General features: G+C 55.1%; 1 protein-coding gene across 4 annotated transcripts in view; it reads left to right on the forward strand.

Moving 5' to 3' along the window:
• SLC39A11 (solute carrier family 39 member 11) overlaps positions 1-11,342 on the forward strand; it is a 71,794-nt gene that overhangs the window by 8,859 nt on the left and 51,593 nt on the right. The gene's annotated exons all lie outside the window — the stretch shown is intronic.

Raw genomic sequence — 11,342 nt, forward strand, 5'->3', positions numbered from 1 at the left:
CCTATAGCCGTAAATCCAGGATAAACGCTGCTGGGAGCAGAGCTGCTGTCTCCTGGCTCGGTTGCTCCGTGTGGGCCGCACCTGCCCCCACACGCTCATCCCATGGGAATTCTGCTGGTGGTGATTTACACCCCGTGGCTCACGTGGAGCTGGGGGAGGGTTTAGATCCCCAAACAGTGCTGCTGCCGGTGTGTTTCCTCCTGGAAAAGGGGGTGTCCCTGTGCTGGGGCCTCTCCACATGGATAACGGGCACGAGCCACCTTGTCAGGGTCTGCTTGATCCAAAGTGCTGATTTTCCTCCCCCTGGATACCTTGGGAAGGGCCAGGAGAGCTGGCAGAGGGTGGGGGGGCTCTGTGTCCCTGCCCAGAGCAGCGGGATCGGCTCCTGGAGCTGGGCAATGGGTCCAGGATGGCACCTTTGGGATGCTTTGGGAAGGGAACAGAGAGCTGGCGAGGTTGTGGGGATGCTGTGCAGGGAGCAGGGGGAGAGGTTAGAGCCGAGTGTGTCGAAAGGAAAAACAAGTTTGGTGAGGCTTGAGCCATCCCTGGGCTGGGAATGTGGCTCCAGAGCCATCTCCCTTCCTCTGGAGCCCAGACTGCTCCCTGGAGAGCCGCTGCTGCTCCGACAAGGGTTGAGCCACGGCATTCCCGATTCCTGGGCTCCATCTCAGGCTGTTCCTGCCCTGGCAGGGTGCTGGGGGTGCCGGTGGGGCTGGGGCAGCCTGGCCATGCCAGGGCAGCAGGAGGGAGCTGCTGGGGGAGCATTCCCTGCCTGGCACAGCTCCAGGCTGGGTAACAACAGCCTCTCAAAGCTTTTATCGGCTCCTTTTGAGCCCAGCCCCGCTCTCCTGGCAGCGAGAAGGGTTTTGCTCGTGCTGGAGCTGGGGCATCCCAGTGTTCGCTCATGGCAGAGGGAGGGTTGAGCCTCCCAGCCCCGGTGGTAACGATGATCCCGAGCAGCTGGAGCAGTTCTGTTCCTCACAAAAGGCAGATCTAAGCTGTTACATCTTTATCTCTGCCTTTTCCCTGGGTGAAGCCTTTAAGGTGTTTGTTCATCCTCCAGCTGAGGAGGAGATGCTGGTGGGGCTGGTGAAGGTTGGTACAAACCACACCAGGAGATCTGGGGCTGCTTGGAGGGCGAGACCACGGCAAAAACAGATCCCCGGGGGTTTTAAAAAATGGGCTCGCCTTCATTTTGCCAAAATTTCCTCACACAGAGCCGCTGGTTTAACCTGTTTTTTTTAAGCAAGGCTGTCAGCTGGTGTTTGAGGAGGTTTTGGATGCAGAGGGGCAGCTGGCGGGGCTGTGTGAGCCATTTCCTAAAAAGGGTCGGGGCTTGGTGTCGTCGATGCCAAGAGCCAAAGCCTCTGAGGGAAAGTTTACTTAAAAATTCAGTGCAGCAGGTCCCTGATGGCTCAGGAGCTATTTTGGGTCTGCTGCAAGGCATAAGAATGCTGGAATTAAGTGTTATTATTCTCATCCTTCAAAGCTGTCGTGCAGCTCTGCTGACTTGGCTGGGTTTTGTTCGGAGTTTGGTGCTTTATTGGGTTTTCGTGATGTGCTTCTTGCTCCGGCCTCCCTCTTCCTGGGGGAATCCCACAGGAGTCCAGGGGATGCCTCCAGCCCTGGCTCTGCTTTTCAGGCAGTCCCCAGCTGCTTTTGCTCCAGGGTTTTCACATGAAAAGGTGAAATTTGGAAGCACTGGAAGCAGCAGGAAGTGACCCAGCTGGCAGGGCAGGGCTTTGAAGCTGTGTGGATGTGGCACCTGGGGACGTGGTCATGGTGGCCTTGGCAGTGCCGGGGTGGTTGGACTCGGTGCTCTCACAGGGCCTTTCCACCCAGAGTGATTTTGTGACTCTCTGTGAGCGCCTTTGTCTTGGAGCTGCCAAAGCCCCGGGAGGTGTCCGGGTGTTCCCAAGCCCACACGGGTGGGCTTTGGGGGGGCTTTGGGTGCAGTGGAGCACCTGTGGCTTCCAGGAGCTCCCTGGCTCCTGCCTTTTCTGGATCACAGCCCTTCACCTCTGAGGAAGCAGGAATTCCCTGCTGGGACAGGGGCAGGGAGAGGGAGGAATCCAGCTGGTCCTGGTGGGAGCTGAAACCCCCAGGGGCTGCCCCAGCCCCACCTGCAGCTCCTGTTCTTTCCACTCCTCTGCCTGACTCTGCTCCCATCATTACTAATTAGGATAATGAGGCTTAATCAGCTTCATCTCCTCTCCCCCCAGGCTTCATTTTCCTCGGGAACATCTGCACAGGGAGGCAGCTCCATCCCTCCTGCTGCGGGATCCGATGGACGCTGGGGTCTGGGGGTCTCCCTTGGGAGCTGCTCCTTCCCAGGCCAGGGAAGGGAGGGCAGATGCTGCAGGAGCAGCAGGAGTTAATGAATAATCCAGGGAAGAGCTGCTGGGCCATTACTCAGCTCTAACCAGGGCCCTGCCAATACCTGGGGTGTAAAAGATGGTCAGGGAGGGAGCATGGGGAGCCAGGGCTGTAATTCCAGCCTGGAAATACCATCTCCACTGGATTTCATTTTTTCCCTTGTCTGCTGGGTAGAGGTTTGGTGGGTTTTTTTGATCCTGAGTACAGAGGAAATCAATAAAGCATCATGTGATGGGCAGAGCATTCCTTGGATTTAAACAAGCAGCGACTGAAGTGCCCTTTAAAAGCCTTTGTGGGGTTGGGGTTTGTTCCATAGGTGCCGCTGCCCTCATCCCACAGAACCAGCACAGCCCAGATCCCTCTCTGGGCTCCAGGGCTTGTGTTTCACACACAAATATTCTTGGGAATATTTGGGGCTCTGCTTTGCAGCAGCTCCAAGGTTTCCCTGAGCAGGGTGAGGTATCTGCAGTGGGATGGGCCAGAGGGAATCGGGAGTGAGGATGCTGCTGGTGGGAGCTGAATCCCCTTGACCCCTTCCAAACAGAACTTCTTGGTGCTCCTGCCCTTTTCTGGGTGTGCAAATCATGGCTTGAAAGCTTTTTGGGAATGTAGTTTGGGACTGGATGTTTTGCACAGTGAGTTTTGGGCTATTTTGGGTGAGAACCCCTGGGAAGGCTTTGAGAGCTTGATAAACAGCCCCGAGGATCCTCTCCTGTCCTGCGATGGTGGCTGGCTCAGAATGGGCCTTCAGGATGAATATTTTGCCTTCTAAATCCATGCAAGTCACTTTTTGAGAGGAAAATCTGGGAAGAGTGCATGGATGAGGCTACAGGAGGAGAAGGAGGAGGAAGGACCATGCAGGTGTAGCTGCACGCTGTTTAAAATGGCAATTTTTTTCTCAGGGCTATACCACAGCTGGGTTAGACCATGGGGAGCATCTTTTTTGGGAGGGAGGGGCTCTAGGAAGTGATTCCTGGCACAAACCTACATTTCAGGAGGAATTTCTTCCTGGGAAAAGTGTCAGGCATTGGAAGGGGTTGGAGTTCCCATCCCTGGAGGTGTCCAAGGAAGGCCTGGACATGGCGCTCAGTGCTCTGGGCTGGGGATGAGGTGGGGGTCGGTCACAGGTTGGACTCTGGGATCTTGGAGGGCTTTTTCAGCCTCAATAATTCTGGGATTTGGGATTCTCTACCTGGTGGGACAAGGCAGGGCAGTCTCTGCTGCCGTGGGTGCAGTAGGAGGATGCCCAGGATCCTCCCGTCTGTGCTCCCACCTGGCAAAGCCGGGAAGGTGCTCCTGCTTCTCCCCCTCCTGCTTTGCAGGGAGCTGGATTTGATGGGTTCATTATTCCAGGAGGCAGGGAAAACATGGAAAACATGGAAAACGTGCCGGGTCCTGTGGCTGGTGTTAATTTATCATCGGAATGAAGATTCCTCTGATGCAATTTGCCGGCTCCTGCGGGACGTGCCCGGCACACGTTCCCATTTTAATGCGCTCTTTCCTGTTCAGCTGTGACTCCTCAGAAGTTAATTAGCTGCACATCCTCATTGCCGGGCTAGGTGGAGGATTTGCAACCCAGAGGTTGTGGATTTTCTGCTTTATTAAGTTTTGGAGTGTGGCACTGGAGTGGTGCTGCAGGAACGGAGCCTTTCCCTCCTGGAGAGGGAGGATGGAGCTGGGGGCTCCTGCCCCAGCCCCAGCCTGGCTCCTGCGTTCCTGCTTCGCTCGGATTTCCTTTGCCCAGGGCACAACAAACAGCAGCCCTTGTGTTTGTTTGGCTTTGTGGAGCCCTGGACCTTCTCCACAGGCTCTGGGAGGAAGGAGGGATCTGGCTCTGATAATGAAGGAAGGGAAAGTTTGTTTTTTGGGAATGTAGCAAAGCTTTCCATGGGGAAACATCCTTCCCTTGCAGCTCTAAATAAACCAACTTGGGCATGGGTTTCATTAATTTATCAATTAACTCCAACCCAGAGGTTATAGATCCGTGTGGGATTGATCCCTGTCTCCTGTCCTGGATTTCAGCCATGGAAATCCCTGGTGCTGACCACCAAGCCCACCCATGGGATCCTCTGGGAGATTCAGAAACCCCAGAGGTTTCTTTTCAATCTGTTTATCCATAGGATCCATGGAACACCTGGCTGCTTCCCACCCCTGCCCTGCCCCTGAGCAGTGGTTTAGTGCTTGAAATCCAGTGGTGGCTGGATAGGTTGGAATTATTTACCACCTCCCCCCCAAAATCATAATTATCCCAATTTTTACCAAAGCATTTCATTTTATTAATGGAGGCAGAGCCTTATTTACTGCCACAGTGCAATTTGTCAGCTGCTCTTAATTAGAATTCTCTCTCATTATGCATCAAGCATTTCATAAAAACATTACTTGGGAAGCCCCAAAGCTGGAGCTGCAGAGCTCTTTGATTCCAAGTTGGGGTTAAATTCCCTCCTGCCCTGGTCAGGTTTATGGGATGGTTCCTCAGTGCTGACAGCAGATGGGATCTGGGGTGGGGTGAAAAAAATCCCTCTGGAAAAAAGCAGGGACTGGGAAAACCTGGCTTAATTCTTCATCCCATGAGCTCCTGCTCTGGATACCCCTCTCTCCATCATTCCCTTCTCCATCCCGCGCCTCTTTCCCCCTGGAGCAGGAATTGCTGGGAAGGCTGCTGATATTCCACAGGCTTTTCCCTCCTCTTCCCTCAGCCTTTGCCAACTGAATTTCAGTTTCTGTTTGGGCCTGGCTCAGAATTGTAAGAGAGGAGAAGTTTCCCAAAAGGAAGAGCACAAAAGGATCTCCTCCATCTCCTCCTGCACCCGTCCCTGTTGATCTGGGGCTGTGGATGCTCCGGATGCTTCCCCAGCTGTTCTTTGATCTCAAGATGTGCCTTTGAATTTGCTCAAAGCATAACCCCAAATTAATTCCTCCACGGTGAAAGGCAAACCTGCCATTAACGTGTCAGGGAAAGCAGCGAGAGAGGTTCTGTCATTGGCGGGGGGGGGGGGATCTCAAGATGTGCCTTTGAATTTGCTCAAAGCATAACCCCAAATTAATTCCTCCACGGTGAAAGGCAAACCTGCCATTAACGTGTCAGGGAAAGCAGCGAGAGAGGTTCTGTCATTGGCGGGGGGAATGGCAGGGAGAGGGAAGCTGCTGCCGTGGGATCTCGGGAAGCATCCCCGCAGGTCTGGAGCTGCAGGGTAAACTCTGACTCAGCCCCATGCCAGAGCTGTCTGCTCCCGTGGAGCTGCGGGAGCCAGCTCTGTGCCTGCTGTGCCCCAGGGAGGACATTCCCAAGGGAGGACATTCCCAAGGGAGGACATTCCCGGTGGGTGGATGGTGAGTGGCTGCTGTGGAATGCTCTGCTCGGTGGCCCCTCAGCTCATGGCTGCTGGTGAGGGATGCAAACCAGGTTTGCTCTTAATCCAGTGGGTTTTTTTTTTTTTTCCATTGTGCCTTTTCATGGGCCGAGGAGCTGCTGGAGAGTGGAAAACACTGCGGGAAATTGGGGAAAAAGTTTCCTCTCTGCTCAGCCTGGATGAGGCTCCTCTGCCAGTGTCGGGACCCCGGGGGTGCCTCTGCCTTTGTCCCACAGGGGATGTGTGGCTGGGGGTGGCCTCTGTGTCCTCTGGGGGTGGAACAATCTCTGTGCTGCGTGTTCCTGTCGCCCCCATCCTGCTCTGGTTGTCACCAGGGTGGTGGCAGTGGTGGGACTTGGATCTGCTGGCCCCAGGCTTTGGAGCTGACGGGGCTGAAACACCGACTGGGTGAGTCTCCTCTTGGCCCCTCAGGGGATCTGCAGGCTGGGAAAGGCTCCCAAAGGAGAGGAATTTATCCCTGGAAGTGTCCAAGGCCAGGCTGGATGGGGCTTGGAGGAACCTGGTCCAGTGGAAGGTGTCCCTGGCCATGCAATGGGATGAGCTTTGAGGTCCTTCCACCCCAAACCATTCCATGATCCCATGAGAAGTTGTTTGGCTTCTCCTTGCTGGTGACCAGGAAGTGCCTTGTCCCTCATCACGCCTCTCTGCTGTAGTGAATTAAGGCATTAATTGCTCTCACTGAGGAGAAGGAAGGGCCTCTCCTGTGGGGCTGTTGTGGAAGGTGTCGGAGGCTCCCCTGGCTCTGCCAGCCCAGCACAGGAGCCGGTGTCTCTTTGGGATTTTGGTGCTGTTTGGGTAATTATGGGGCTGTGCAGGGCGTGGAGAGGGGCTGAATCCCAGAAAACCCATCCTTGGGCTGGTCCTGCAGTCTGGGATGTGGGAGAAGGGGCTGGTGCCGCTCCCTGCGTGCGCCGGGGCCTCGCGCACGTCCGCAGGGATAACGGAGGGTCCAGAGGAAGCCGTGTGTTAAAATAATGGAATTAGGCACTGCTGGCATGGGCTGGCTCTTCATTTGAGGGCTGATGGATCGCTGGCTGAGCCCTCTGCATCCTGCCAGCCCTCCCTGTTCCCTTCCAGAGCTCCCACACCCCAAAGCTCGCCCTTGCCCATCAATTCCCTCTGCAGCGACAGCAAATCCTTACTGAGGGGAATACTGGGCAGGAACGAGCTGGTAATTGAAGGTTTGTTTGCTTTTTCTCTCACCCTGGCAAAAAGCCTGTGAAAATCCACGTGGGAAGGGAGCAGGGAGTGGGAAAAGGGGTGGAACCGGTCCGGGTCAGGGTTTAATCAACGTGTGCAGGAACAGTGCCTGTTAAACCCATCTGGGTTACTGCAAACAATTCAAATCTCACCTTGTGGGGCTGCCCCCGTGGCACAAACCTCTGCCACGTCCTGCTGGGGATGTGGGGAAAACAGCCCTGAGGAAAACACCCCTCAAGACCTGGCTATGGCTGGAGCAAGCAAATCTCCTCCCAGCAAACAACTGGGAGTGGATCTCCATCCTAACTGGTTTTGCTGGGCTCCAATACTCCACTTGGAGCAATTATTCCCTTGAAAAATGAATTTCCTGGTTGTGGTTGAGGTTTTTCCAGGGTTCCTGGCGGGAAGGAGGTTGGTGACAGGAAACTCCCGACGTTGCAGGGATGGGGGTTGTTTGCTGAAGAAGTTGTTTGGGGTTTTTTTTGGCAAAAGCAGGGAAAACATTCCAGTGCTTTTGCTTTTGTCGTGGCAGAGGTTATGAAAGCCAGCCCTCCCTTGTGCCACGTCAGGCATCTCCTCTGGGAAGAAACATCCCAGGTTTCCTGAGGAGCCTGGGAATCGCTGGGGTGTCCCCTCCTCCTGCCCCCCCAGCATTCCCACTGTGCTCCCCTCCCTGCTGGGAAGGGAGAAGCCCCAGATGTGCCAGTGGGAAAATCCCTGTGCACGTTTTCAGTAGGAATGTTGTGGGACCCAAGGATGGATCGGGCTCCCCTCGTGGGGCTGGTGCCAGTGGGATGGTCCCTGTCCCAGTTTGGGGATCCAGCTGTGCTGGGCTGGCTGGGACAGGCCCCACCATCCCTGGACTGGAAGGGCTGTGGCATTCTTCCCTCCCACTCCGGATTTTTCAGGGTTTGGGGGCCATTTTTGGTAGCTTTGCCTCCCTCCTGCTGTGCCAGGCTGGGGGTTCTGGCGCTGCCAGCTCAGGACACTGCTGCGCATTTTGGCACTGCACAGGGACTCCCAAAGCTGGGGCAGCTCCAGGGGCACCCCAGGGCTGTCCCCACGCTCGGGGTGACACAGAGGGAGGTGAGTTACTCCCCCTGCCTGCCAGGCTGCTGCTGAAAGCTGCTGCCTGCAGTTCCCAGGAATGATGAGCGCTCCGAGGCGCTGAGAATTAGCAGGGAGCCAAACGTCCTCGCCACGATGTGCCATTAGCTGCGGATAAACCGAGACCAGCCTTCCCTGATCCCCAGTTAACTTCCCTGGTGCAGTTATTAGGGAAGACTCTGGCTGCTGCTGGCATGAGGGAGGGCTCAGCCAGGTGGGAGCTGCTCCTGGAGCAGATCTGCTGGAAAACGCCGGGGTTTTTGTCTGTGGGTGCACCTTTCCTTCCCAATCCCCACAGCAGCGCTGCCACAGCTCCAGGGCTCCTTCCTGCTGCTCGTGGGGCTGGAGATGCTCCACGTGGGAAGGGGGAATCGCTGCCCTGGGCTCTGTCTGGGCGTGCAGGAGCAGCCCTGAGCCACCCTCTCCTCTTCCCTTCCTGCTGCTGGTCCCTGCTCTGTTATCTCTGTGCGTTATCAGGTATCCAGTGTGAAACAGGAGCCTCTGGGCCCCATCCCACCGAGGCTCCTTATCATCCCTTATCTCTGTGTCTGCTCCTGGACAAGTTGGGAATATTGTTTTTATATTGATTTTAAAGAAAGCAGTGAAATGGATTCTGTTCTTTCTCCACGATTGGTGTTTCGGGGTTAGAATCTTGCACAGGAGGAGCAGCGTCCCTGACTTTCCTGGAAAAGCAGCTTTGGGACTGAGTGATCTCCCCAGATCTCTCCCAGTCCATCACTATTTCTTTGTGAGTTTGTTCCCCTCCCTTGGCCAGGAGGACAAGAGCAGATTATTTCTCAGAGGTGTCGCTCACTCTTCAATTCTTTTTCAAATTGGCTTTGGATCCATTAAAATCTTGGCCACGAGGCTGCTGGGCAGGGGGGTGGGATCCCAAATCCCTGCTTTGCCTAAAAGGATACATTTTTGTTTTTAATCTAAAAGAATAACCATTTTTTTATCAAAAAGGATCCCTTTTTTCCCACGTAAAGGGCACCTTTTTCCCTATATAAAGGATATTTTTTCCCTCATTTTCTCTTCCACGCAGGACCAGGCCAACCCCACAACTTCTCCCCTGTCACTCCAGGAGCAGAGAAGTGCAGTGGGAACTCCCACATCCCAGAATAGTTTTCCTCCAAGTTCTTCCTGTCCAAATCTCTCCCTGCCTCTCGCTTTTTGCAATAATCAACCCCTGTGGTTATTTCAGCTGACGCTAATTACTGCCATGAACTAATTAACGCCAGTTGCCTTTCCTCTTCCCTTTGCAACGTTTTTTAACCCACTGACGCGTTCCAATTAAGGGCCTCCTGCCGGCACCGGGCTGGGATGACTCAGAGCAGCCTCAGCTGGGATCGGTTGTGCTTTCCTGAAGGTCACCAACATTGTCACAAACTGTCCCCGGCAGCAGGGAGGGGACCTGGCCTTCCCAAATCCAGCTGAAGTTGCCTCTGTCTCAGCGCAGGTTTGTGGGGATCGCTTTGGGTTTGGTGTTTCGGGATGCTGCTCCCTTTCCAGAGGTGAAAATCAGTCTGGGTTTAGCAGGAGAAGACCGGACAAGGATGGAGAGGGAGAGAGGCTTTGGACAAGGGATGGAGGGACAGGACACAGGGAATGGCTTCCCACTGCCAGAGGGCAGGGATGGATGGGATATTGGGAGAAAATCCTTCCCTGTGAGGGTAGGGAGGGGCTGGGGTGGAATTCCCAGAGAAGCTGTGGCTGCCCCTGGATCCCTGGAAGTGTCCAAGGCCAGGTTGGGCACTGGGGCTTGGAGCAGCCTGGGCCAGTGGAAGGTGTCGGGGTGGAATGAGATCCTTCCCACCCAAACCATTCCGGGATTCTGTGATACGATTCCATGACTCCCTCCTTGTTTAGGGAGACCACCCTGCAGCAGGAGGAGCCCCTGAGCTCCCATTCCCAGTCCCTTCTAGTCATTCCCTAGCCCTGCCTAGCCTTGCCTGTGTTACAATGAGCCCAAAGGTCATTGCCACCCGCCCAGAGGTCATTGCCACCCGCCCAGAGGTCACTGACATCCGCGTTGTGCTTGCACAGTGGTGGTTGTGGGCAGGGGTCTCTGGGATGAAGTAAGAGTTTTCCTCATGCTGAACTGTTCACCTTGCTTCCCTGTGCATGCTCTTTATGTCCCTGGCCCAAGTCCAAGCTTCAAGGCTGATTTAAGTTAGTTTTAGGTTAAAACCAGGATCTTTGATCAAGATTCCTTCCCTTTATCAATAGTCTCCTATCTTCTCATCCTGCTTTGGTGGGCACAGTAAGTGTTGGGCAAGCTGTAAGCGTTGCTTCTAACAAACGGCTTCTTAGCAAATCATTTCACCTCAGCTTCCCCCTCCTCCCCCTGATTCACCTTCATTCTTATCCAAGTGGGGTTCCCCTCTTCCTTTCCTGTGTCTCCTCATCCAGGTTTTGCTGGGGAACTCCTCCATGCTCTCCCAGCTGCTGCAGGTGATCCTGGCACGGAGCTGCAGCTGTGGTGGGAGGGGAGGGTCTCCCACCTTCTAGAGGGATTCAATCCCAGCTCCTCAGGCTGGAGGTGCTGGGTTAGGAGAGGTGAGAGCTCCCTGGCTGAGCTGCAGATCTGTGATCAGTATTAATAGCCCTGCTCAGGCTCATTATGCAAATGAGGGAGAGGAGACAATTGAGTTATTCATCTTTAACCTTTATTTTGGTTTTTTGACCCGCACCGGGAGGCTCCTGTTACCGGCCTGGCTCAGGGGTGCTGGTTTGTTCTGCTGCCATCAACCCAACAGCTGCACCCCTGTTCCTGGGGGTGATTCCAGGTGATCCCAGCCTGGACATTCCTCCTTGTGAGTGCTCCTGGGGGCGGATTCCCAGCCCTGCAGGGAGAAGGGGACTGGGGGTCCTGCCCTGGGACACCTTCCCTTCTCCCAGCTGTGTTCTTGTGCCTCTAATCCCGTGGTTCCTCCTGATTTTGTAGCTCCAGGTGGGTTTGAGGAACCTGAGTCCCTGGGCAGAGCTGGGGACACCAGGTCACAAATCACGGCCCTGGGACACCTTCCCTTCTCCCAGCTGTGCTCTTGTGCCTCTAATCCCGTGGTTCCTCCTGGTTTTGTAGCTCCAGGTGGGTTTGAGGAACCTGAGGACATCCAGAAACACCAGCCTGGACTCCTTTTTATCAGGAGCTGCAGTGATGGGACACAGGGGAGGAATTCCTGGCTGGGAGGGTGGGCAGGCCCTGGCACAGGGTGCCCAGAGCAGCTGTGGCTGCCCCTGGATCCCTGGCAGTGCCCAAGGCCAGGCTGGACACTGGGGCTTAGA

This window comes from Corvus brachyrhynchos, unplaced genomic scaffold, assembly GCF_000691975.1.
Source record: "Corvus brachyrhynchos isolate BGI_N302 unplaced genomic scaffold, ASM69197v1 scaffold340, whole genome shotgun sequence".
Classification (NCBI taxonomy): Eukaryota; Metazoa; Chordata; class Aves; order Passeriformes; family Corvidae; genus Corvus; species Corvus brachyrhynchos.